The sequence below is a fragment of the Manis pentadactyla genome, chromosome 3, assembly GCF_030020395.1.
Source record: "Manis pentadactyla isolate mManPen7 chromosome 3, mManPen7.hap1, whole genome shotgun sequence".
Classification (NCBI taxonomy): domain Eukaryota; kingdom Metazoa; phylum Chordata; class Mammalia; order Pholidota; family Manidae; genus Manis; species Manis pentadactyla.
The window spans coordinates 138,177,260-138,203,916 of NC_080021.1; the positions used below are offsets into that span (position 1 = coordinate 138,177,260).

The 26,657-nt window shown below is 41.6% G+C and overlaps 1 protein-coding gene across 1 annotated transcript in view; it reads left to right on the forward strand.

Annotated features, from left to right (window-relative positions):
* The first annotated feature begins 10,748 nt into the window (after positions 1 to 10,748).
* Positions 10,749 to 26,657, forward strand: part of GOLM1 (golgi membrane protein 1) — a 439,304-nt gene continuing 423,395 nt past the window's right edge. Inside the window, exon 1 of the mRNA XM_057498531.1 lies at positions 10,749 to 10,826. The gene's annotated coding sequence lies outside the window, so the exon portion shown is untranslated. The remainder of the gene's footprint in view (positions 10,827 to 26,657) is intronic.

A 26,657-nucleotide genomic window follows, 5' to 3' on the forward strand; every position in this document is an offset into this window, starting at 1 on the left:
AAGAGACTCGCTCAGTGTGGGATCCCTGCACCTGACCACACCTCACCTCATGAGATTCTCATCGATCACTCCAGCTCCTTGCCACCGGTCCCCACACAGAAGATTCAGGGCACCAAAACATTACAAAGAGAGGGCATTTCCAGTGTCCTGCCAGAAAAGTTTGTCTGTAAAGATGAAGTTCCTCAATACTTATTAGCTGATCGAGGTAATTGAAACAAATGAGGACATGAGGGAGAAAATGGGTGGAAATCTAACTACAAAATTAACCTGGGTTTCTAGAGCCCAAATAGTCAAAGACTGACCCATGGAAATCTTGCAGATCTGTAGTTCATGGTTGATGTTCTTGCTGCCTACAGTAGCAATGTGAGATAGCAGAAAATCAAACATTCCAGGGTGAAATCCCAGATCCGAGCACTAACTCTTGAACTTCATTTCCTTTACTTCTGTACTAATTATAAAACATATATTAATGATTTTAAGGAGAAATGAGTATCTTATTCATATAGTCTCCATTTTCCTAATGTAATGAGGGAGGGCATATTTTACCATTCTGTGTAGCTATAAAAAAATAGATTAAATCAATAATGTAAAATATTTGAGCCCCTCTAAATATGTTCTAGATTCAAGATAAAACCATTTGCACAGCAAATATTTTGAGACCTCCACTTTTATATTAAAAATAATGGGAAAGACAGAAGGAAAAGATTTAAAGGGAGAGATTGATTACTCTGATCATATTTGGTCCAGAATCCTGGATAAGTCTTTGTTATAATTCCCTACATTGATGTTTTGACAAAGTCTAATTCAGGTTTCAGATTCCTTTGATAAAGTTATACTTCGTGTGTTTTCGAGCCCAGGTAGAGGAAGTATGAATTAAGGCAGTTGTAGGAATGGTCTAGATAATCCACATTATGCAGAGCTTGAAGTCTGAGGCCAGAGAGGAGAAAGCGTGGGAATCAGTAATGGGACAGCAGATCCAGAAGCATTTTATCTTAAAACTGACCAAACCCTTATTCTGTAAGATAGATGCTGAATCCTTGAAGATCTGAGTTGCGATTTGAATAATGTGGTACTTTTATAAGGGTACAAATGTTATCACTACTTTAATTACTATTATAAATAGCTTTATGATGCTGAAGACTGAATCCTTAATTCTTAAAAAGGGAAAGAAGGAGAAGGAGAAGGAGAAGGAGAAGGAGAAGAAAAGCCCACTGAGGAATTGTTGTAGGCTTGAGCATTGATGGTTTTGCCACCCAAAGAAGCCAAGTTGCCCCTTCCTCCCAGTGCACGGCTTGTGTGCTGCCTACCCAGCTTCCGGGAGCCTCACATGTGGCCTCAAGACTCTGTGTGGGAGTTTTTTCTCTGTCTCCATGACCTCATTCCTCAGATCCTGTAGGCAGAATTTCTGGTGCATGTCTTGTATATTCCAGGAATGTGCATGAAGCCAGGTAGGTGTCCATAGGAAAAATATCTAGTAATTCCTTTGGTTTCACTGGTATGCAACAATTCATCTTTTGCTGTCCTACATTGCCTAGTAGTACTACCATTTTATCAGCCAGCCAGCCAGCCCCTAAAGTATTCTCAGTGCAGATGAACTTTAGAACTCCTGGTATACCAAAGAATATCATCGAACATATCCTTACTAACACCAAGCACTGGGGGAGGAAAAGAGAGTGGGTGCTGTCATCTTGTTTTGCTCCTGTCATAGGAGAGCTACTCTTACTAAGGCTACATCCTGTGTGACCATGTAGGCTAGGAATGTTTGACCAAGAATGGCAGTTATTTTTGACCAGCTGGAGTTATTTTTCCTGTATCCTTAGAAGTCTGGGGCCGTTAGACCAGGGCTGGAGCAATGCTTTCTGATGGTATCAAGGTCCCAGGCTCCACCACTTTTTGAATGTGACTTTTGTCTTCATGGCCAAAAGACATGTCCTTTACCTCCAGCACTATGGCCACATTCTAGGCAGAAGAGGGCGCTAGGACAAAGGACCCTTTTGGCTACTTCTGACCCCTTTTAATAGGGAAGCAAAGCCTCCTCAGGTGCTTTCCTCAGAGGACTTCTCCCCATAGCTCACTGGCCAGACCTGAGTCTAATAGCCACCCCTTGGTGAAGGATTGGCGAATACAGATCTTAGCTCTTTCTAGTTCTGCAGTAGAGGAAGGCAAAAAAGATTTGTAATAGGCATGAAGTGAGCCAGCCTATAGTGTCTACCACAGATCAACACGTAAAGTGTTTTGGTATCAAAATCAGTCAAAAGTCCCTTTCCTTCCTTCTATCAGTTCTTGCAATGCCAGGCCTGCCAAGATCTTCTGAAGTTCCCTGAAACTTGGCACCTGGCCCTTGGGAAGGACTGTGGAACACCATGGCCACCATCAGTATCTGTTCCACTAGGGATGGTATGAACTCGAGGAACAGTCCCAGGCCCCAAACTCCTACTTCAGGCACATACAGAACATGCAGAAAGACTTCCTACCAGGAAGACTCAGGGAAACCCAGGCCCTTCCCAGTACAGGATGGAGGCCTGATTGATGCAGGGGCAGAATCGGGGCCATAAGTCATCTGCTCACATATCACCACACAAGAGTGGGAAAGCTGCCCATCAGAAGCAGGCCAGAGCTTCTGCTTATTTGCTCTATGGCCCTGCAGGACCTGCTCCAGCCCCATTAGCCAGCCCCATGCACTTTCCTATTTGGAGGAGGCCTTTAATCAGATGAACACCATGGGTTCCCCCCTTAGTTTATAAAGCTTCAGAAACAGCTTTCTACAGAAGGGGATGGCTACATAGTGTGTTGTGTCCATGAAGCATCTCTGAATTACTGAAGGTTAAATAACACTATCAAGTGATTCTTTCAAAATATGATTCTTTTCAGGAAAACAATTCACGGATCTAAAGGATCTGGAATGGAGATACTACAAAGGGATTGTGAAGTGGAAGCACTATACTGCAGATTCATTCATAAACATAAAATACAATAGTGAGAAGAGATTTGTGGAGAGCCAGGAGATGCCTGGTGTTATTTCTTCCCCTCTAGTTCATAGGTCTTTGATAATTTACCCTCAGGTTGACTATCCAAAAAAAGTAACTTCTTAAATAAAATACGTAGTTTATTACAATATCTTGCATGCATATTTTACTTTTGAGAGCACTGAACATGGAAAGTGAAGAGGCATAGGCACTGTGGAACATGGGAACTGAGACTATACATTATGCATGGGAGGTCCAAAATTAAGCCATGAATATGGAGTAAAAGATCCAAATAACCTGCTAATGTAAGACCTGCTTTGGAACTATGAAATCCACCTGGAGCAAGGCTGAGGCAAATATAGATCTTATGAAGAGAAAGTGTGTGTATGAAGAACTTCCAAACAAGAACAGCTCTTTAGAAAAATCTAAACATATATGGATTCAATTATAAAAACAGTTGGTAAATACAGCAAATGGAATAATTAACACCTGAGGATATAGAGATCAGTCTGATAACTTACAAGTATGTTCACTGTTAAAAGACCTGGGGAAGTAGCATCTATGAAATAAGAACAGGAAGATTTGAAAAAGAACAAATTCGAAATCTTGAAAAATATGGTAATTGAAAGTAAAACGGTGTTAATAAACCTCAGTAAACTATCTCAATGGTATACTGGATATATCCTTAGAGAGGATTAGTGAGTTGGAAGATAGCACTGAGAGAATCTTCTAGACAATAGCGCAATAGGGCAACAGAGTTTGAAAGAAGTTAAGAGTAATGGAAGGGTAGAATGAGTTCAGAAACATATCCAGTGGAAATTGCTGAAAGAAAATAAAATGGCAAAGAGATGATGTTTGAAAATAAAATGACTGGTAATTTTTCAGAAACAAAGAACATATGAAACCTCACCTCACTGAATGATTAGCAAGAAAATAAAAATAAATCTACCTAGAAACACCGTAACATAACTGTAAAAGCATTAAGCAAAGAAAATATAATTACAGAAAATATATGTACAGAATAGAGAAAATGGATTACATTCAAAGAAATGACAAATCAACAAGTAGAACTTTCATTAACAATAGATGTCAGAAGGCAGTGGTGTGTGTCGTGGACTCAAAATGCTGAGGGAAAACAACTGTCAATCTGGAATTCCCTACCAAGCCAGACTCTCTTTAAAGAGTAGGGTTAAAATAAATACATTTTAAAACATACAAGAGCCTAAATTGTTTACACCCAAGGTCCCTTACTGAAAAAGTATGCTCTACTGCTAGCAAAGTATGTAGTTTAGCAAGAACCCAGAGGGAGTGCAAGAAATAATGGTGAGCAATTGAATTATGAATAATACCTATGTATGATTATGGAGATCCTAAGTATATGTTTCTGGATTTTATTTCCTAATATTCAGAAAATTTGCCCCTATATAGTCAAATTATTTTATAATTTTTTCACTGTTTTTAAATAAGAAACAGATTTTGGTGTCAGCATAGTGGATATCTTTAGCAGATACCATCTAGAAATGGGCATGATGGAGATTTCTGGATGTTTGTGATATGCTGGATTTTTATCTGAACCAGGGCACCCATGTGTGTTGAGAAAGCACAAATTCCTTCGGTGACTTAAAACTGTAAACTTTTATTCGTGTATGCTGTGATTCAAAAAAAGTTTTAAAAGTTGTGCTACCCTTCTTAACATAAGTTGGTCATGGGGATGGCAGTACAGCATGGAGAATACAGCCAGTGACTCTGTAACATCTTCCAGTGTTGACAGATAGTAACTGCACTAGTCAGGGCGAGGATTTAATAATAGGCATAACTGTTGAACAGCACTGTGTTGTATATTTAGAACGAATATAAGATTGTATATCAATGATATTTTAAGAAAAAAAATACATAAAATAAATTTTTTAAAGATAGAATGAAAAAAAAGTTATCCTACCTTTGTAAGACAGATTGGGCAGTTTCCATCTTTTATTGAGGCCAGCTCTATTTAAATAATACTAGAAATATGTATTCTTTAAAATCTAGCTAGAACTCAGTTATAAAATTACATCGAGTCCTGACATCTTTTTCCCCATTTTTATTGTGGAAATGCTTAAAAATTCATAGAAATAATAAAATTGTATAATGAACCTGCACATACCCACCATCTAGATTCAACACTTATTAAAATTTTACTACATTTATTTCATCTATTCCTTTTGTTTGTGTTTGCCATGTCTTCTGAAGCCCAAGACTTTAAAGCAAATCTTGGGCTTCATGTCTCAAATATTATCCTTACATGTTTTGGTGTACATCTCAGAAAAATATGGACATTTTCTTTCATAACCATGATGTCATTAGTATACCAAGAAAAATTAGCCATAATTCCTTGCTACCATCTGTTTACCTATATTCATAATCCCCCTGCTGTCTCAAAACTGTCTTTTCCTAGTTGCTTGATGATGGGATGATGGGAGGCTGACGGGAGGTCACTTCAAGATTAAGTTACAGAAAACCTGTGGATTCTGTCTTGGACTCCTCTCTAGCTCTTACTCACTTGCTAGCTCGCAGGGAAGCCAGCTGCCATCTTGTGAGATGCCTTATGGAGGCGTCCACGTGGTAGTAACTCACATGGCTAGCCAGCAGCCAGCAAGGATCCCAGATCTGCCAACAGCCACGTGAGTGGGCCTGGAAGCAGATCCTACTCGTCAAGTTGTGAGATGACTGTAGCTCCAGATGTCCCCTGGGCTACAACCTAGTGGGAGCTTCTGAGCCAGGGGCACTCAGGTAGGCCAGGCCCAGACGCATGACCCACAGAAATGGAGAGGTAATAAATGTTTGTTGTTTTAAGATGCTACATTTTGGGGTAATGTGTTAAGCAGCAACAGAGAACTAATACAATGATCTTTGCCTGTATTAATCATTTTCATCAAGGTTTACTCATTGATGATTTCCTAATGCTATTGTTAATTCTATCTTTATTAATTGGGAATACTTTACTTAAAAAACTCTTTCCCTCCTCAAGTAGGGCTATTGGATTACACCAAAATATAGTCTGTACAGAAAAGGTGGTTAATTTTTTAAGTTTCCCTCTTTAGTTGCCAATTTGCAGATTAAGGAGTTGATGTCCTAGTTACAAAGGTCACCAAGGAAGTGTTTCCCTCTCTGTCTTTTTTAAAATAGCATTGTGGGCTCATCCGGTGTTTGTTTTGGGTTTTAATATAATGCATTTTAAAAAATATATCGTATCATCCAGAAAAATCACAAGCTTGATGAATTATAACAAACTGAACATAACCATGGAACCACCACCCGGGTCATGGAATAGAACACTGCCAGCAAACCCCTCTCATGCCTTCTAAACATCATGGCATCCCTCCCCTCCAAAGGTGGACAGTACTTATCACAGGTAAGTTTTGTCTATTTTTGTACTCTTTTTTACAAATGTAAATTTACCATTTTGTTTGTGAGATTCATCTGTGTTCTGTGGGGAGCATGAGTTATTTTCATTGCTGTTGAGGATTCGATTATATGAATACAGCCTGATTTATTTATCCATTCTGCTGTTAACGAACATTTGGGTCATTTTCAGTTTTGGTTATTAAAATAATGTTATTGCAATGCCAGTGGCAGTTAAACAGGGTTTGATTGCTAGAGACACTCACTGAACCCAAAATGAGATTGCTTTCAAGCCTACAGGTCAAGGATGCAGGACACCGAAAGCGTTAACAGAAAGCTACGCATCACAGACTACAGCAAGGGGTCCAAGGGACCAGACCCAGGCTCTCGTTGTCTTCTCCCTATAAGGACAATACTGGATACACTTCTCCTGTTCAGTCAGGAACCAGGAACCAGGAACACGTTAGAAACAGGGAACACAAAACGTAGCCTCATGTCTTACTTCTTACATAGGTGAAAGAAACTAGAGTGAAGGGCTCAGAGACAGAGAAGGGGGCCTCCCGCCCAGGTCTGAGCTTAGTGACCACACACATACACACACATATATGTGTACATGTGTATGCATGTGTGTGTGTGTGTGTGTGTGTGTGTGTGTGTAGCCCCACAAGACATAATTTTATAAAGTCTTATACAATTAATATTCATTTAGATTTGCCTATATTCACCTTTTCTATTGCTCTTCATTTCTTCCACATCTGGAAGTTTCAACCTGGCTTTAGCTTACTTCTGCTTGCAGGACTATCTTTAATTTATCCCTTAAAATGGGTATCCTGGCAATTCATTTTCTAATACTTTTTGTTTATCAAAACATGCCTGTACCTCAGTTTTGTGTTTGAAGGATAGGATATTTTCCCCGGACACAGACTTCCAGGCTAGAAGTTCTTCTCTTCCTGCCCTTTGAAGATGCCACTCCACTCTTTCCTTCCATTTTGTTCCTTCTGGATATTTAACTACCACTGCTGTCGCTTCAACTTTGGAAAGCAAGTAGACACGATGAAGAAGAGAAGCAACCCAGCTTTTAAAAGTAGGCAAGGAATTTGAGCAGACTTCTTTATTTATTTTTTAAAGTAAAACAAAATTTCTTATTACATTTTTTAAAGCAGAAATTTCTTGAAATTTTTAAATTATATACATGGCTTGAATTCTGTTTCTATGGGACAGCTCTGTTGTATGTCTACTTTCTATAGTTACTCCTGGTTTTCCTACACTGATATGATTTCTTCCTTCTCCATAGCTTTTTTGAATCTCTCTTGGGATATCTGAGGAGGAGATTTGCTAGTTTTTTTGCCTGATGGCATCCTATCTCCTCTTTTTATAGGCATCTCAATCTGCCTTTTAGGGGATGTCCGATGGTGTATAGGCTTGTAGAGAACTAGTGGCCACATACCACTACAGAAACCAGTGGAGGTGTCCCTGCGAGCCTGGGGGATTGGCATAGCATTATATTCCTCCAACTGTAAGCTGCCTCCAGACACTCTGATGGTTGAAAAAGTGTTTTAAAGACATGGGTCAGTGGGAGGTCCTCTTTCTTAAACATACAGCAGTGTGGCATCTGTGTTACACTCAATCTTTCTGCTGGGTCACTTTGCCAGTGCTTTCTGCTTCCTAGCCCTCTGCAGCACCTGGGTGTTCCAACTGATTGATCAATCAATATGATTCTACTGGTTTTCACCACTGATTCTGTGAGACTCTGACATTTGTCCAATCAATTCCCCTTTGAATAAGACTGATAGAGGCTGTTTCTGTTGTTTGCAACCAAGAACTTTGACTGCTTCTGCACTGTTGTTCTACCATGTGTTACATTTAGTTCTAGGAAATTTCAAGCTATTGGAGAAAGTCTCAGAATTGCAGAATAAACTGGAGTCAGGCTTTGGGAAGCACAGGAAACAGCCCAACAGATTTCTGTGGCAAGAATGACAGGTGCTATGACTGAGACATGCACATATCAATAGTTTTCTGTCTCTGGGTCATCACACTGTTCATTCCAGGAACAGAATATGGTGGCTCAGCTGAGGTTAGGAGTCTGTGTAGACAGAATGATGGCCCCCAAAGACATCTGGTCTTAACCTGAGAATATGACCTGATGTGGCAAAAGGGACTTTACAGATGTGATTAAGTTAAGGACCTTGTGGTAGGAAGATTATTATGTTGAATTATTTGGGTGGGATCAGTGTAATCACAGAGTCATAGAAGTGGAGTACCTTTTCCAACTGGATCATGGAGACATGATTGGGGAAGCAGCATCAGAAAGGGGTTACTGTTTTGGAGATGGAGGCAGTGGGGGCCATGCACCAAGGGATGCAGGCAGCCTCTACAGGCCGGAAAAGCCAAGGGAAGGGATCACCTCTAGTTCCTCTAGAAAGGAGTGCGGCCCTGTTGGCACCTCCGTTTCAGCTCAGTGAGCCTTCTGACCTACAGAACTGTGGGATATCACATTTCTGTTGTTTTAAGTCATGAGGTCTGTGACATTTTGTTGGGGTAGCAAATAGATACCTAACACAAGGTCCACGCCTTGAGCTGGAGAGAACATCATTTTGACTGATGGGCCTGCCACGCTGTATCCTTTGGAGAACAGGGTAGAGATTCCTGTGTGAAAATCAGGTGTCCCTAGCAAATGAGGGAAATAATGCCGAACAGGCCAACACCATGGATGCCCACTATAACCAAAAATCTCTCCAAGGGAATTTTTAGGGTCAGCAACTGATTAGGTTAAATATTCTGGGTGGGAAGAGGAAAGAGCGGAGCATATTGATATATTTTCTTTTATAAGAAATATAAATCCAATTATATATGTTGCATCTTAAAAATTCTAAGCTTTGTCATAAAAAATCTCATGAAACTTGAAAAGGACTGATTGCCCCTCAGCAAAGATGTAGTTAATTTAACTAGGTGTCCCAGTACCTATACATATGGACCTATTCCATAAGGATAAATAAGCAGTGGGAATGTGCATATAGCATGATGACTAGTTAACACTGCTGTACAACATATAGAAAGTTAAGAGAGTGGATCCTAGGTGGTCTCACCACAAGGAGAAACATTTTTTTACTTTTTGCTTTTTTTATTGCATCTATATGAGAAGATGGATGTTACCTGAACCTACCAGGTAATCGTTTCACAATGTATGTAAATTAAATTATCATGCTGTATACCTTAAAATTTATAGTGATGTTATGTCAATCATCTCTCAGTAAAACGGCAAAAAAAACCAAACAGAATCAATGGCTCAATTAGTTGCTGATGAATGAGAGACATTAACGGAAACCTACTTAAAGGCAAATGAGATGGAAGTGACTGTCCACTAAGATGGCAAAACAGAACTAGGAGAGCCAGAGGAGCAATAAAGTGCATCTATTGTACCCATGTGAAGATCCTGATGGTGGCCACCTAAGGTCACTAGCCCGTAAGAGGGAAGTCAGAAAAGCCAGAGCTGATGTCCAACACTCCCTTGGCTTTGGAGGGCTTGGTGGAACAGGGCAGCAGTCAATAGTAACAAGAATATTGGGCTGTCAGGGTTAAGAAACATTGCTTTAGAATTTTCTAGTATGGTCACCCTGTAGGTCATCAGTTTGTTTGGTGGCATCCTCTGGGACATACGGCCTAAGGGCGCTTCCCAAACTTCCACGTGCTCAGGGACCACTGGGTGCTGCTTAAGACACAGATCCGGGCTTCGTCCTTAGTCCCAGAAGGTCCCTTTTGCAAAGTGCCCAGGAATCATCTTATCTGTTGCAAAGACTCAGAGGGTCACAGCCCCAAACATAAAGGTTTGAGATTTAGCTGCCGTGGAAGTTTATGAACATCTGGAAAGGGTTGGTGGAGGAAAAATACCTCATCTGTGAGCACCGACCCCCTAAATACTTAATTACTCTCTTCTGGGCATTCCCGCCCGGGAGCGCGTCAGGAGGATCGCTCCAGCGCAAGGTGCGTGGCGCTGAGTGCGGCTGGGCTGCGTCCCGGAAAATTCCCTCCGGACCGGGTCGGGGTGGGGCTGGGTGGTCCGTCGCGGCCCCTTTGCTCTGCCGCAGGCTCCCACCCACGCGCCCCCTCGGGAAGCATCGCGCGCCCCTCCTGTCAAAGCTGCGTCCCGAAAGAGCGCCAGGGGCCTGGCGGCCTGGAGGGGACGCGACGGCGGCGGTTTCCGGGCTCCGCCGAGGGGCTGCCGGCGGCCGGGCGCCCGCACCGTGGGACTGGCGTCTGCGCTCGGCCCTTGTGGGTTTCCACGCGCGCGCGCGCGAGCGCGGCACCGCCTCCGCCCGCGCGGCCGGCACCGCCCGGGGGCGAGGCCTCGCGCTGCGGAGGCTGGAGAGGCGGTGGAGCCGGGCGCGGCGCAAGGCCGGCGGCAGCGGAGGCGGGAAAACGGCGGGGGCACCGGGGAGACGGGCCCGCAGCGCCGAGCGGCCGCCCGAGCAGCGGCTGGAGGTGAGTGCAGCGCGCGTGCCCCCGCGTGCGCGCCGGCCGCCCGGCCGCACTGTGCGAGGTTGGTCCTCCCCGGTCCGGGGCCTGCGCCCAGGAACCCCGCGCCGGCCTGAGGAGGCCACGCCCCTCCCGGCTGGCGCCCGGCCGTGGCCTTTCCCGGCGTCGGCTTGGGACCGGCTCTGCGCCTCCCCGCGCCCCAGCCTCCGCCTCGGGGCCGCCGCGAGGGCTGCGCGAGGATTCCCTGCCCCTGGGAGGCCCGTCTGGGGCGAAGCGGGCTTCTCTTTGTGTTCTTAGCCTTGTCACGCGCCTCGGCATCCAAAGTCAAAAGCGTGCACCGCCGAAGTGGCACGAGTGTCCGTCCTGCGGGCGGGATGGGCCTGAGGGCAGCGAGGCTCGCAGCGCGCCGCTCATCTCGGCCTCCCCTCCGCCTCGGGCGCCTACGTTGGCAGCGGGCGCGGCCTGGCAGGTGACCGGATCTTGGCCGCGTGCCGCCGGGGCGCACCTGGAGCCCGTGTCGGGGATGCTCCAGGTCCGCTCCCCTATCCGTGTATTCCCCACTGTTGGCAGTGTGGGGGACCCGCAGAACTTTTGCTCTGCTTTGGTAAAAATGCATACTCTTTACATTTCACACCCTATTTAACATTTTTAGGATTTTTTTTTTTTTTGGTTAAACAAGACAGGAGAAACTTAATTTTGATGAATATTCTTTTTGAAAGAATTTAGGAATCGGAATACCATGGTGATGCTCGTCATTTTCAGATGTCCCATTTCAAATCTGCATAACCAGTCTTGTATAGTGTTTGCAGTTTGAGGTTTCATTTGACTGGTTTGGGGTCTCCAAGGCCTTACAGCCCAAAATTATGCAAAAATTATGCCTAGGGGCACAGTCAGGATGTCCAACAATACTGACCCCTCTAGAGGCTCTAGAGTGAATTTGTGTTTGGCTTCTGGCCATCAGATTGACTCATGTTTAGGCACTTTTAGTATATTTCTGAATTTTTCCGCCTGGGAAGCAGTGGAATCTCTTGAGGGTTCTTGGGGGATCCCCTAGGGCATCCTCACTTCTACTTGTTTTATAGAAGATTAAGTTAAACTCATGCAATTGGAAAGAAAAATTTTGTTTTACTTGTAAATGGAAACCAGGAACTTGCTAAGACTTGCTGTTAGGCCAGAGCTCAATTTTCAAGGCATCAGTGGTCAAAAAGACATTGAATTGTTAGGAAGTTTAAAGAAAACAGGTTAGCTCTTCAAGACGTATTTTATGTCCCTAGAGTGAGGATATCACATTGTTTTCATCAGTTTTGCTCAAATATGAATGTCCAAGGATAAGAGGAAGGGGTGCTATGCAGCATCACATTGCAAGGACATTGTCACTGGGAGCCAAGGATGCCATCTGCCATTCAGTTATTGATGAGGGATATAAAGATTTTGCATTTATGATGGTTTTTGAGGGGTGGCACAGAAACAGCGTTGAGGAGAGTTGATGATGTCGGGCCTGATGTTGAACAGCTTCCTTCAGTCCGTTTCTGAGGCCACCTTCCCTGAGCAGGGAGGCAACTGCTGGCCTTATTGAAAATGCTGTGAACGTGCAGGCAGGCTTTCTGCATCCGAAGCACAATGGGTAGAAGGACCAATCCTGGAAAAGCTGCCTCCCTGGAAAGAGGTGGAAGGATGGGGTATTACTTCAAGCAGGCCTTGCTGAGCAGGAAGCAGGGTCCCAGACCAGTGCTTAAGGAAAGCGAGCTAGAGGGTAGTATGGTCCCTAAAATACCCAGCCTGGTGGGGAGCTAGAGAGGCAGGGACAAGGAATGAGAGGCCCAGTGCCCTGGGCTTTAATTCAATTGTATTACTGTTGTTATTTTTTTTCTTTGCTAAAAAAAAGTTGCCTTAGGAAAAGATTTCTTTCTTTTTTTAGTGACCTAATGTGAGAGATAGCATCCATACTTGGGATAAGGGGAAAAAAAGCACTTCTTTTAGGGGGGAAGAAAACCTTTAATATTTTATCTGAAACTTTGCAAAATTAAAAGGAATGGTCTTGATATATTTTGCTTTCATCTTAGAAAAGTGTGAGTAATTCATTTGCCCTCCGAAAATGTTCTCAGACTGTGAACATGTTCCTTTCTTAACTTTTCAAGTTATTGATGAAATTGCATTAAAAGAGAGACTTGGCTTGGAGGTTAAGATGTGTCTACTAAATTCCCAGAGCCTACTTGGCTTCATACCGAAATTTCCTACACTTTCCAAAAAAGAAAGATGCATGGCTTCTCAGATATGTATATTTTGATCTTATTTTTCTTTAAAACCCTTCAGGGCTATATTAATAGAATTTACCCTAGCTAAGATTTTTAAGATTAAAAATGTGCCTGACAGGAAGGAAATATATGTAAAATTACCATATACTACAATTATAGTGATAGACCTTTTAGTTTGTTGTGGTTCTTGAACTTTTTTGATCATTCTCATTAGTAAAATAAAAAAACATTTTATCATCTAAAACTAATAGTGTTATATGTCAGTTATATCTCCATTTTCAAACATTGTTAGCATTCCCCTTATAAATTACCTATTTATAATTATATACATGTGCTGCTTTTATTGTCTCATGTCTCAAGGCCCAATATACACTTAGGGCTGGGTTCATTGTTAATGACAGTGGAGGTAAAAACCCCATTTCAAATACTCCTTAAATGTTGAGTCTTTTTTGGCCTGTTTCTTGTTAGATCTGATTTCATCATCTTAGATTTTAGATCATGACATGGCTTATATGAGCAAAGCTGACTCAGGATGAGAAGCGTGTGCCTTCTCAACCACGGGCTTCTGTTCACTTGTGCATTTATTACTATAACCTTAATTTGTGCTTTTTCTAGATCTTTTAAAGTTTCATATCCTCTATAAGATTTAGGTTAGTTAAAATTTGCCCTTCTACCTCTTTCTGCTCATGCTGAAGGCCAAAGCGTGCCTCAGGCTCCCCAGAGGGGTGGTGACATGTGGCCCTCAACAGAGGGACTTAGGATGCAGAGTCAGTTTCTACTGTTGTTATACAGTTAGTATTTTGTGCTAGTATAATATAATTAGTGTAATTCGTATACACATAATATGTATTTAAGTTAATATATGTAATAATTTATATGATTAAAACAGTTGCTTTCTTATTTTTTGCATGCAACTTAACAGGGTTTTCTTCCCCAGCCCCCTGGAGCATCTTCTACACCCTCTGGGATGCCTGCCCCCTGCTGGTAGACAGCTGTGTCACAGATGCTCAGTGGACATGGTTGTGTCCCAATAAAACTTTATTTATTGACACAAAAGTTTGGATTCTATGTGCTTTTCATGTGTCCTGAAATATTAGTCGTTTGGTTTTTTTTCAACCATTAAAAATTTAAACACTGAGCTTTCAGGCAGTGTACAGAAACAGGTGTCTGGCTGGATTTAGCCTGTGGGCTGCTGTTTGCCAACTCTTGAACCAGAGGAAAATTTGGGAGCTCTAGCCAAGATGTAGGTGTCCCTGTGGGAAGCAGCCTTTCTTCAGAGATTCCAAGTGCTGGAAAAAACACAACGGAATTTGGTTCTTCATTCATTTTCTCTCAGCATCTCATGTTCTGGTATTTCCACTACATAACATTAAATGTGTACATTAATTTTAAATGTTCTTTATTAAAATTTTTTTGTGGTAAAATTGACAATTACTTTCAGGTGTACCACATAATGATTCAATATCTGTATATAGTGCAGAATGACCACAAGGAGTCTTCTTGACATCTGTCCCCTCACATTGTTACAGTGGGGAATTTAGATTTGAACCTCCAAACCCTCAGGCTTCCTGCTGGCAAAAGGGATTCCTTTCCCAGGGCAGATAAAGGGCCATCAGGTTAGGAGGGTGGGGCTGCAATCTACAATCAGGCAAGGGAAAGACTCAACCAGGTTGTTTTTTTTTTTTTTATCGTAATGAGAATTCTAAGATCTACTCTCTTAGCAACTTTCAAATATGAAGTACAGTATTATTAACTATGGTCACCATGCTGTTAAGGGTTTTTCTTTATAACTACCCTTCCAGAACGGGGGAAAGTATGATGTTTATAATGGGGGTTGGGGAAGAGAGAGGAGGTGATTCTGTGCCCTTCCTGCTGTTTCTAAAGCAATTTTAAAGAGAATCCACTGGCCTTAATCATTTAACCCTAATGGCTTACAACAGGAGTTGACAAACTTTCCCTTAGGGGCTGGATAACAAGTACTTTAACTAGTTTAATTCTCATAATAGTCTTGTGAGAATATCTCTGTCTCAACCCTCCAGGTCCGTCCTGTAACCAGAAAGTAGCCATGGGCAGTAATTATAAAGGAATGGGCAGTGCCTGTGTTCAGTAAAACTTTATTTACAAAACAGGCTGACCATGGCCTGTGGTGAATTGGTGACCCTGGCTTAAGACAGAGTGGAATATTTTTTAACCCTCAAAAAAAGGTTGGTGACGGAGCCGCAGGGCCGAGCTGGGCCTTCTCAGGTGTGTTTGATCTTTGCAGGGACTTCTGAACTTCCTCCTGAGCACCTCCCGCCCTGGGAGCTGGATGATGCCGCCTCCTCTGAAAAGGAATCCAGGTGCGGCTCCTGGACTGGAGAAGCTGTCAAATGAGCTAATCTGATTTGGTTGCTTGCTTATACAGTACTTGCTTGTAGGATTGAAAACTCTGATGCAAAAATAAGGAAATGAAAAAAATAAAACTTTGGAAGTTGAAGGAGACTGTGCATTTGGCAGGTTGCCCATTTTCACATTAAAAAATTTTTTTATCTTAGAGGCAGTTTTGACCAGTAGGTTGAATTTTTTAAATTAATTAAGTTGATAGGAAATAATCTGCAATTTTTTTGTGATGTTTCCAGTATACCAGGACTCTTAATGTGAGATACACCCCAGGGCAGCCTGGGGTTTCACAGAGCTTAGCTGATTTAGGGCAATCATTTTTCAGTAGGTCAGATGCCTACAATCAAATATGAGACAAACACATTCTGAAGCCTGAACAATGATAAATATTAATATACCTGATGCAGTACATCTTCCACCCACTTAGTCCACAGAACTACTACACTGGAGGGAAGGAGAGCGGTTGATGTATCTCTGATGAGTGTAAACCCTGGCTCTGACTTACTGCCCTCAGACTTGATCACTCTCTGTCATTTCTCACCTGCGTCTGTCCCTTTCTGTTCAGCAGCACTGATTCTACAGTCCTGGAAGTCAGGAGAGTACCTTCTGACCTGGGCAGCCCTGTGTCCAGTAGGAGCCCAGGGCTCTCCTAGCCTCGCCCTCTGGGCAGCTGCACACCCTTCCCGCCAGCCAGGGGCTTCTGAGCCCATCCTTTGTTTGGCTTCCTTGAACCTTTCTTTTTCATAATCTGGTCCAAGTGTGGGACGTGCATTGCTGCAGCGGCATCCGTGAATCAGCCCAGGTGGTGGCAGTTGCTGCTGCCTCAGTGACCAGCAGAGTCAATAGGAGGGCCGCTGATCGCTGGTTCTGTTGGGGTGATGAGTTTGTTCTCAGTTCTTGTCCTTCCCACAAGAAAGAACTGAAGGGCAGAGATACGGTGAAGCAGAATGAAAGTTTCATTTGAATACATTCTAAGGGGGGAATGGGTTAGAGTCATGCTAGATCAAGGCAAGTTGACTTGCTTGTCTGGAGTAGGACAGAGAGAGTGAAGTCTTGTGCTTAAAGTCTGGAATAGGGAATGGAATAGCAAAGTGACAGACACCACTGGAAGCGTGCAGAGAGGAAGTGTAGTAAGTTGAGCAGTAAAACGTCTTCTGAAAGTACACACTCCAAGAAAGGGGAGTGTGGGCAACCTCATAGAGGAGGAGGCACATTAAGGGCTAAGGATTCTGTCTTTTCAGGCTTTTAAGAATGGGATAAAGGTAAAGGGCCAGGGGGCATAGGCTTGTCAGGTGGTCTCATGACGTTTATCTCCAGTGAGACAATATTTCATTGTCTATAGCCGCTCCTTTAGGTAATTCTGTAGGACAAACCATTTGTTCCTTTCTAAGACAGTGGCTATTCCCGAGTATTGGGAACAAACCAGTTAAGACTGTCTTAAGTCGTTGGCTGAATCTAACTTCCCAATTCTCTTTCAAAAGTGGAATCTTAGCCTTAAGATAAAGTCTCTCCTGTTTTTATTATGCTGATCTCAGCATTTTTTTCTCAAAATATTTACTGATTTATTTTGCTTTTACTCATCAAACTTGTCCTTTAATAATGTTAGAATGTACTAATCTTTCGTTTGAATCTTGTTATTTGCAAATCACTTTGTCTCTAAATTTTACTTTTAGCTTAAACCAGATCTGGGAGAGCTGTGTGCCTGTGCCCCATCATTGTGGGCATTTATAGCATGATGTTTATGGAAATTTGCTTTGGCATTATTCCCTCCATCTATGTTAAAGACTATAGTAAGAGGTAGCCCTATTTAATTCTTTTCTGTATTTATTAGAGATTATATGGAGATGTTTTTGAAGGATTTTTTTTTTTTCAATATGACAGTGCCTTTATGTGGACCTGGGGGAAATTTTTTTCCTTAGTAACAGTGGGCTTGTACAACTGATTGCATTCTATCTTTGGGCTGCTGGAAGTTAAGAGTCAAATTTGAAAGTCACCTCTGAAAGTAATATGTAACCTTATGTTATGAATTTCAGGCATTAACCTTAGATGCAGCCTATTTTTCCCATCTCATTTTCCTCTCTGTCCAACCATTGACTTGGGTTAGAAAAAAATATTTTGAACATAAACATGAGCAACTTCTTCATGAATATATGTCCCCAGGCAAGGGAAACAAAAGCAAAAATGAAGAAGTGGGACTATATCAAGCTGAAAAGCGTCTTTACTTGGGTTAGAAAAATTCTTACTGTAGATATCCCATGTATTTTTTTTTCTTTGTATTGTATGCTACTAGAATCCCTTTTGGAATGAGGTTGAGTTTCAAATAAAAAAATAATAATATTTTACTTACATATTTCAAGTCTGCTCCATGGATATTTCCAGAAAGACAGGCTGAGCATCTCCAAATTTGTGGCTCATCATCTGTGAACATCCACTAAACTAGAATTTTTTTTTCCCATTTGTAAAATTGAGAACTTTACTCAGTGCTCAAGTATCTCAAATGACTAGATAACATGGAGGTGGATGTACAAAGTGTAAGGTCACAAAACTCAATTATCACTATTCAATAAAAGTATTTTGATGAACACAAAATATCTGTAACAAATTCTAAACTTGATGTAACAGCAGTACAAGAGTTGTAAAAAGGAGACTGTCCAGCCCAGTGGCAGAATATGGAGGTTCTTCTATCTGGAAAGTCTAAGTCTCTAAAGTTAATAAGGTGTTTGTCAGTCAATTTCAAGAGGTATTCTTAAAAAAAAATCATCTGAAGTGGATCTAGATCCTGAAATGTAGAGGCGTTAGTGGCAAGATTCTACACAATGTCCTGAGTGGCCACAATAAACATAGTGTTCTTGTATATTTGGTCCTACCTCTTCCACTTTTTCTGGCATCACTGAGTCCCTTTACTCCCATTTGTTTCCAATATAGCGCTTCCATCATGCACCTGGGTTTGATTTATTTCCTAACCCCATCAAGGCTTTCTCCTTTTGTTAATTTAATCTTACTATTTCATTACTTCCTTAACAGGGTTAAATAAAGTAATGGATCCATTCCTATTCTAGACAATGTCTAGAAGCCATTATGGTTTGAAAATGGGCCACTGATTTAAAAGGCATGGGTTTTATATCCTGACTCTGATTACTTGAGGTCCTCACACAATATAATTGTGCTTCAGCTTTACTCTTTTTTTTTCTTGGTATTATTGATCTACAATTCCATGAGCAACATTATGTTTACTAGACTCCCCCCATCATCAAGTCCCCTCCCACATACCCCATTACAGTCACTGTCCATTAGTGTAGTAAGACGCTATAGAATCACTACTTGTCTTCTCTGTGTTATACAGCCCTCCCTGTGTGCTCCCTACTTTATGTCTGCTAATAGTAATGCCCTTTTTTTCCCCCTTATACCTCCCTTCCCACCCATTCTCCCCAGTCCCTTTCCCTTTGGTAACTGTTAGTCCATTCTTGGGTTCTGTGATTCTGCTGCTGTTTTATTCCTTCAGTTTTTGCTTTGTTCTTATACTCCACATATGAGTGAAATCATTTGGTACTTGTTTCTCCACCTGGCTTATTTCACTGAGCATAATACTCTCTAGCTCCATCCATGTTGTTGCAAATGGTAGGATTTGTTTTCTTCTTTCGGCTCAATAATATTCCATTGTGTATATGTATCACATCTTCTTTATCGCTTCATCTATTGATGGACACTTAGGTTGTTTCCATTTCTTGACTCTTGTAAATCGTGCTGCGATAAACATAGGGGTGCATATGTCTTTTTCACACTGGGCTGCTGCTTTCTTAGGGTAAATTCCTAGGAGTGGAATTCCTGGGTCAAATGGTATTTCTATTTTTAGTTTTTTGAGGAACCTCCATACTGCTTTCCACAATGGTTGAACTAATTTACATTCCCACTAGTAGTGTAGGAGGGTTCCCCTTTCTCCACCTCCTCACCAACATTTGTTGTTGTTTGTCTTTTGGATGGTGGCCATCCTTACTGGTGTGAGGTGATATCTTTTGTGGTTTTAATTTGCATTTCTCTGATGATTAGTGATGAGCATCTTTTCATGTGCCTGTTGGCCATCTGAATTTCTTTGGAGAAGTATCTATTCAGCTCCTCTACCCATTTTTTAATTGGATTATTTGCTTTTTGTTGGTTGAGGTGCATGAGCTCTTTATATATTTTTGATTCTAACCCTTTATCAGATCTGTCATTTATGATTATGTTCTCCCATACTGTAGAATGTCTTTTTGTTCTACTGATGGTATCCTTTGCTGTACAGATGCTTTTCAGCTTGATATAGTCCCACTTGTTCATTTTTGTTTTTGATTCCCTTGCCCAGGGAGATATGTTCATGAAGAAGTTGCTCATGTTTATGTTCAAAAGATTTTTGCCTATGTTTTTTTCTAAGAGCTTTGTGGTTTCATGACTTACATTCAGGTCTTTGATCCATTTCTAATTTACTTTTGTGTATGGGGTTAGGCAGTGATCCAGTTTCATTCTCTCACATTTAGCTGTCCAGTTGTGCCAACACTGCCTGTTGAAGAGGCTGTCATTTCCCCATTGTATATTAACAGCTCCTTTATCATATATTAATTGACCATATATGTTTGGGTAAATATCTGGACTCTCTGTTCTGTTCCATTGGTCTGTGGGTCTCTTCTTGTGCCCATACCAAATTGTCTTGATTACTGTGGCTTTGTAGTAGAGCTTGAAGTTGTGAAGGGAGATCCCCCCCTGCTTTATTCTTCCTTCTCAGGATTGCTTTGGCTATTCAGGGTCTTTTGTGGTTCCATATGAATTTTTGAACTACTTATTCCAGTTCTTGAAGAATGTTGTTGGTAATTTGATAGGGATTGCATCAAATCTGTATATTGCTTTGGGCAGGTTGGCCATTTTGACAATATTAATTCTTCCTAGCCAAGAGCATGGGATAAGTTTCCATTTGCTAGTGTCCTCTTTAATTTCTCTTAAGAGTGTCTTATAGTTTTCAGGGTATGGGTCTTTCACTTCCTTGGTTAGGTTTATTCCTAGGTATTTTATTCTTTTTGGTGCAATTGTGAATGGAATTGTTTTCCTGATTTCTCTTTCTATTAGTTCATTGTTAGTTTGTAGGAAAGCCACAGATTTCTGTGTGTTAATTTTGTATCCTGCAACTTTGCTGTATTCCGATATCAGTTCTGGTAGTTTTTTAATGGAGTCTTTAGGGTTTTTTATGTACAGTATCATGTCATCTGCAAATAGTGACATTTTACCTTCTTCTTTACCAATTTGGATTGGTTGTATTTCTTTGTTTTGTCTAATTGCTGTGGCTAGGACCTCCAGAACTATGTTGAATAACAGTGGGGAGAGTGGGCATTCCTGTCTTGTTCTCAACCTCAGAGGAAAAGCTTTCAGCTTCTGTCGCTGTTCAGTATGAAGTTGGCTGTGGGTTTATCATATATGGCCTTTATTATGCTGAGGTACTTGCCCTGTATACCCATTTTGCTGAGAGTTTTTATCATGAATGGATGTTGAATTTTGTCAAATGCTTTTTCAGCATCTATGGAGATGATCATGTTGTTTTTGTCTTTCTTTTTGTTGATGTGGTGGATGATGTTGATGGATTTTCGAATGTTGTACCATCCTTGCATCCCTGGGATGAATCCCACTTGGTCATGGTGTATGATCCTTTTGATGTATTTTTGCATTCGGTTTGCTAATATTTTGTTGAGTATTTTTGCAGCTATGTTCATCAGGGATATTGGTCTGTAATTTTCTTTTTTTGGTGGGGTCTTTGCCTGGCTTTGGTATTGGGGTAATGTTGGCTTCATAGAATGAGTTTGGGAGTATTCCCTCCTCTTCTATTATTAGGAAAACTTTAAGGAGAATGGGTATTATGTCTTCTCTGTATGTGTGATAAAATTCCGAGGTAAATCCATCTGGTCCTGGGGTTTTGTTCCTGGGTAGTTTTTTGATTACCGTTTTAATTTGTTTCGATTTGGGTAATTGGTTTGTTTCAATTTTGTGTTTCTTCCTTGGTCAGTCTTGGAAGGTTGTATTTTTCTAAGAAATTGTCCATTTCTTCTAGGTTTTCCAGCTCGTTATCATATAGGTTTTCATAGTATTCTTTAATAATTCTTTGTATTTCTATGGGGTCCGCTGTAATTTTTCCTTTCTCGTTTCTGATTCTGTTGATGTGTGTTGATTCTCTTTTTCTCTTAATAAGTCTTGCTAGAGGCTTATCTATTTGGTTTATTTTCTCAAAGAACCAGCTCTTGGTTTCATTAATTTTTTATATTGTTTTCTTCTTCTCAATTTTATTTATTTCTTCTCTGATCTTTATTATGTCCCTCCTTCTGCTGATTTTAGGCCTCATTTGTTCTTCTTTTTCCAATTTCGATAATTGTGACAGTAGACTATTCATTTGGGATTGTTCTTCCTTCTTTAAATATGCCTGGATTGGTATATACTTTCCTCTTAGGACTGCTTTTGCTGCATCCCACAGAAGTTGGGGCTTTGTGTTGTTGTTATCTTTTGTTTCCATATATTGCTGGATCTCCAATTTAATTTGTTTGTTGATCCATTGATTATTTAGGAACATGTTGTTAAGCCTCCATGTGTTTGTGAGCCTTTTTGCTTTCTTGGTAAAATTTATTTCTAGTTTTATACCTTTGTGGTCTGAAAAGTTGGTTGGTAGGATTTCAATCTTTTGGAATTTACTGAGGCTCTTTTTGTGGCCTAGTATGTGGTCTATTCTGGAGAATGTTCCATGTGCACTTTAGAAGAATGTGTATCCTGTTGCTTTTGGATGTAGAGTTCTATAGATGTCTATTAGGTCCATCTGTTCTAGTGTGTTGTTCAGTGCCTCTATGTCCTTACTTATTTTCTGTCTCGTGGATCTATCCTTTGGAGTGAGTGGTGTGTTGAAGTTTCCTAAAATGAATGCATTGCATTCTATTTCCTCCTTTAGTTCTGTTAGTATTTGTTTCACATATGCTGGTGCTCCTGTGTTGGGTGCATATATATTTATAATGGTTATATCCTGTTATTGGATTGAGCCCTTTATCATTATGTAATGTCCTTCTTTATCTCTTGTGACTTTCTTTGTTTTGAAGTCTATTTTTTCTGATACTAGTACTGCAACACCTGCTTTTTTCTCCCTGTTGTTTGCTTGAAATATCTTTTTCCATCCCTTGACTTTTAGTCTGTGCATGTCTTTGGGTTTGAGATGGGTCTCTTTTGAGCAGCATATAGAAGGGTCTTGCTTTTTTATTCATTCTATTACTCTGTGTCTTTTGATTGGTGCATTCAGTCCATTTATATTTAGGGTGATTATTGAAAGATATGTACTTATTGCCATTTCAGGCTTTAGATTCGTGGTTACCAAAAGTTCAAGGTTAGCTTCTTTAGTATCTTACTGCCTAACTTAACTTGTTTATTGAGCTATTATAGACACTATCTAGTGATTCTTTATTTCTCTCCCTTCTTATTCCTCCTCCATTCTTTATATGTTGGTTGTTTTATTCTGTGCTCTGTTGTGTTTCATTTAACTGCTTTTGTGGTTGGTTGATTTTATTTCTTGCCTTTAGTTAGTATTTGGTTGGTCTGCTTTCTTTGGTGTGATTTTATTTTCTCTGGTGACTTCTGTTTAGCCTTAGGAGTGCTCCCATCTGGAGCAGTCCCTCTAAAATACTCTGTGTTGGTGGTTTGTGGGAGGCAAATTCCCTCAACTGTTGCTTGTCTGGAAGTTGTTTAATCCCTCCTTCTTATTTAAATGATAATTGTGCTGGGTGCAGTATTCTTGGTTCAAGGCCCTTCTGTTTCATTGCATTAAAGATATCATGCCATTCTCTTCTGGCTAGTAAGGTTTCTGTTGAGAAATCTGATGATAACCTGATAGGTTTTCCTTTATAGGTGATCTTTTTCCTCTCTCTAGCTGCCTTTAAAACTCTGTCCTTGTCCTTGATCTTTGCCATTTTAATTATTATGTGTTGTCCTCCTTGGGTACCTTCTGTTAGGAGTTCTGTGTACTTCCATGGTCTAAACGATTATTTCCTCCCCCAGTATGGGGAAGTTTTCAGCAATTATTTCTTCAAATACACTTTCCATCCCTTTTTGTCTCTCTTCTTCTGGTACCCCTATAATGCGAATATTGTTCTGTTTGGATTGGTCACACAGTTCTCTTAATATTTATGAATTCCTGGAGATCCTTTGATCTCTCTCTGCATCAGCTTCTATGCATTCCTGTTCTCTGGTTTCTATTCCATCAATGGCCTCTTGCATCTTATCCATTCTACTTATAAATCCTTCCAGAGATTGTTTCATTTCTGTAATCTCCTTCTGGACATCATGCCTTAGCTCTTGCATATTTCTCTGCAGCTCCATCAGCAAGGTTATGACCTTTATTTTGAATTGTTTTTCAGGGAGATTGGTTGGGTCTATCTCCCCAGCTTCCTTCTCAGGGGTGGTTGTCTGGGTTCGTCTGGTCTGTATCAAATTCTTCTGCCTTTTCATGGCAATAGAGGTAGTTGCAGGAAGCTGGTACGTGTGTCGGCTGGAAGAACGTCCCTTCTTGCTGGTTTGTGGCCTTCCTCTCCTGGGAAAAGAGTGGCCCCTAGTGGCTTGTGCTGGGCATCTGTGCACAGACAGGGTTTCTAATTCTTGCCCGGCCGCTGTGAAAGAATCTGCCCTGCTGCTGTGGGCGTGGCCAGCCTCAGGCTTCTGCTCCACTATGGTGGAGCCGCATCGGAGGGGAAATGGGCGGGAGGCTGTTTATCTCTGTGAGGGGCCTCCAAGCTGCGCTGCTGCCCAGGGTGTTAGTGCGCCCAGAGTTCCCCGGGATTCCCAGCTGCTGGGCTAAGTGTCCCGGGATGTTTCCGTCCAGCTCTTGGGTCCCTGTCCCTTTAAGTCTTTCAAAAAGCACTCGCTTTTTTTTGTCCCCGGGACACCGGCTGCAGGGACCCACTCACAGTTTTTACTGTCCTGTTTCCCTAGTATCCAGCACCCCACACACTGTGTGTTTGCGATCCGGTACGGAAGGCTAGGGCTGTGTGATTAGCAGTCCTGGGCTCCCTCTCCCTCCTCGCTCCGACTCCTCTCCTCCCGCCGGAAGCTGGGGTGAGGGGTGCCCGGGGCCGCAGCTTGCATCTTACCCCCTTCACGAGGCGCTGGGTTCTCGCAGGTGTAGATGTAGCCTGGCTGTTGTCCTGTATCTTCTAGTCTCTCTTTTAGGGATAGTTGTATTAGTTGAATTTTCAAAAATATATGGTTTTGGGAGGAGATTGCTGCTGCTCTCCTCACTCTGCCATCTTGGCTCCACCTCCCCAACCTGCTTTTAATATCCTCCATCATGCTCTTCAATGATTGGATCTCCGACCTGAATTCATTCCTGAGTTCTTGGATATCTTTCTGTACCTCGATTAGCATGTTGATTTTTATTTTGAACTCCCTTTCAGGAAGAGTCATAAGGTCCATGTCATTTAAATCTTTCTCCGGAGTTATATTAATTTTACTCTGGACCAGATTCCTTTGGCGTTTCATATTTGTATATGGCACCCTCTAGGGTCCAGAAGCTCTATTTTGGAGCTGCTCAGCCTCTGAAGCAATGTCGGGGGTCGCAGGGGAGCGGTATTGGTGCCTGCGGGGAGGAAAGAGCTGTTTCCTGCTTCCCAGCTGCTATGCCTGTCTCCACTGCCTGAACCAGTGGGCCAAGCACACAGGTATAAGCTTTTGTCCCAGAGCAGCCAGATATGGATCCCTGCTTTCCACAAGCAGCTGGAATCTAAGTCTCTCCAGGAATTCTGCCTGTATTAGCTTTCCAACCCCGTAATCATGTGAGTATCATGAAAGCACCATGAAATGTAGGTTTGTGCTCCCAGAGCAGATCTCTGGAGCTAGGTATTCAGCAGTCCCAGGCCTTCCACTCCCTCCCTGTTCTGTTTCTCTTCCTCCCATTGGTGAGCTGGGGTAGGGGAAGGGCTTGGGTCCCGCTGGGCCACAGCTTTGGTACGTTACCCTATTCTGTGAGGTCTGCTCTTTTCTCCAGGTGTATGCAGTCTGGTGCCATCCTCTTTCCTGTTGCTCTTTCAGGATTAGTTGCACCAACTATATTTTCTAATTGTATATGGTTTCAGGAGGAAGCCTCTGTCTCTCCTCTCATGCCACCATCTTTAATCTTTTGCCCCAAAGGTCATTTTTAACTCTTCAATATAATGTGAAACTCCATTCCCTCTTTGTTGGAGAAGGTAGCAATATTGGGAAGAGACCTAGTTGTACTCGAATTGTCCTTACCAGGCTTCAGGTAGGAAAAGTGAAGTCCCCTCTCTTCTCTTTGATGCAAGACAGCTACCACTTCATCCCAATGTGCAGTTTCCACACCAGCCCTCTATCCTGAAGGTCTACTTTCAATTTTATTAATGCAGAAAAGCTTTACTCTTAACTAAACAGGGTCAAAGGGGCAATAGATATTATCTTTATATTGTTCTCTTTGAAAAGAGGATGATAGAATGAGTTATGTATCCCCTTAATTCATGGACTCATGTGGGCTCAAAGTCAAATTACATATTCTGAAGCCAATGAAGGGGGATAAAGACTGCTAGTACCTCAGTTACTTCTGTCCCCTATGCACAGCTTTATCAGGAGTGTTCTTGCTTTACTTGTGTGATCAGTTTACTCTGTTATCACCCTCAGGATTCTCACTTTAGTCTGCTCAATCTGCAAAATACACTAAAATTGAAAAACTTAGTCCTCAAACTAATTTTTTATCTGAACTCACACACCAGCCAGATGCAGTCTGTCACATTGTGCTAGTATATGCTGTTTGATGTTGCTCACCATGTTATTTTTTAAATTATTCACATATTGAATTTAAATCTATACAATGATACGAAGTAGCAAAAATGTTCTCTTAGTTTTCTTTTTTGCCTCTATTTATCCATATCAACTTTTGATTCACATGGCAAATCTCCAATTTTGAAGTTTTATGCTGGTGCCTGAAATCCAAGGAGGGTGAATGTTGTTTTTTTCATTGATTGGGAAACAAAAATGTGCCTCTGATAATTTTTGTCTTTGATTACTGCCTCTTCAAAGGATTTGAACCAGAATGAAAGCCTTTGAAGTCTTCGGAGATAAGGAGACATGAGAATTATTCTGTATGCACTGGATAAACAGATGTCTTAGCTTTTCAAACCAAACATGAAAGATAAAATCGCAAGCTTCATCTGAA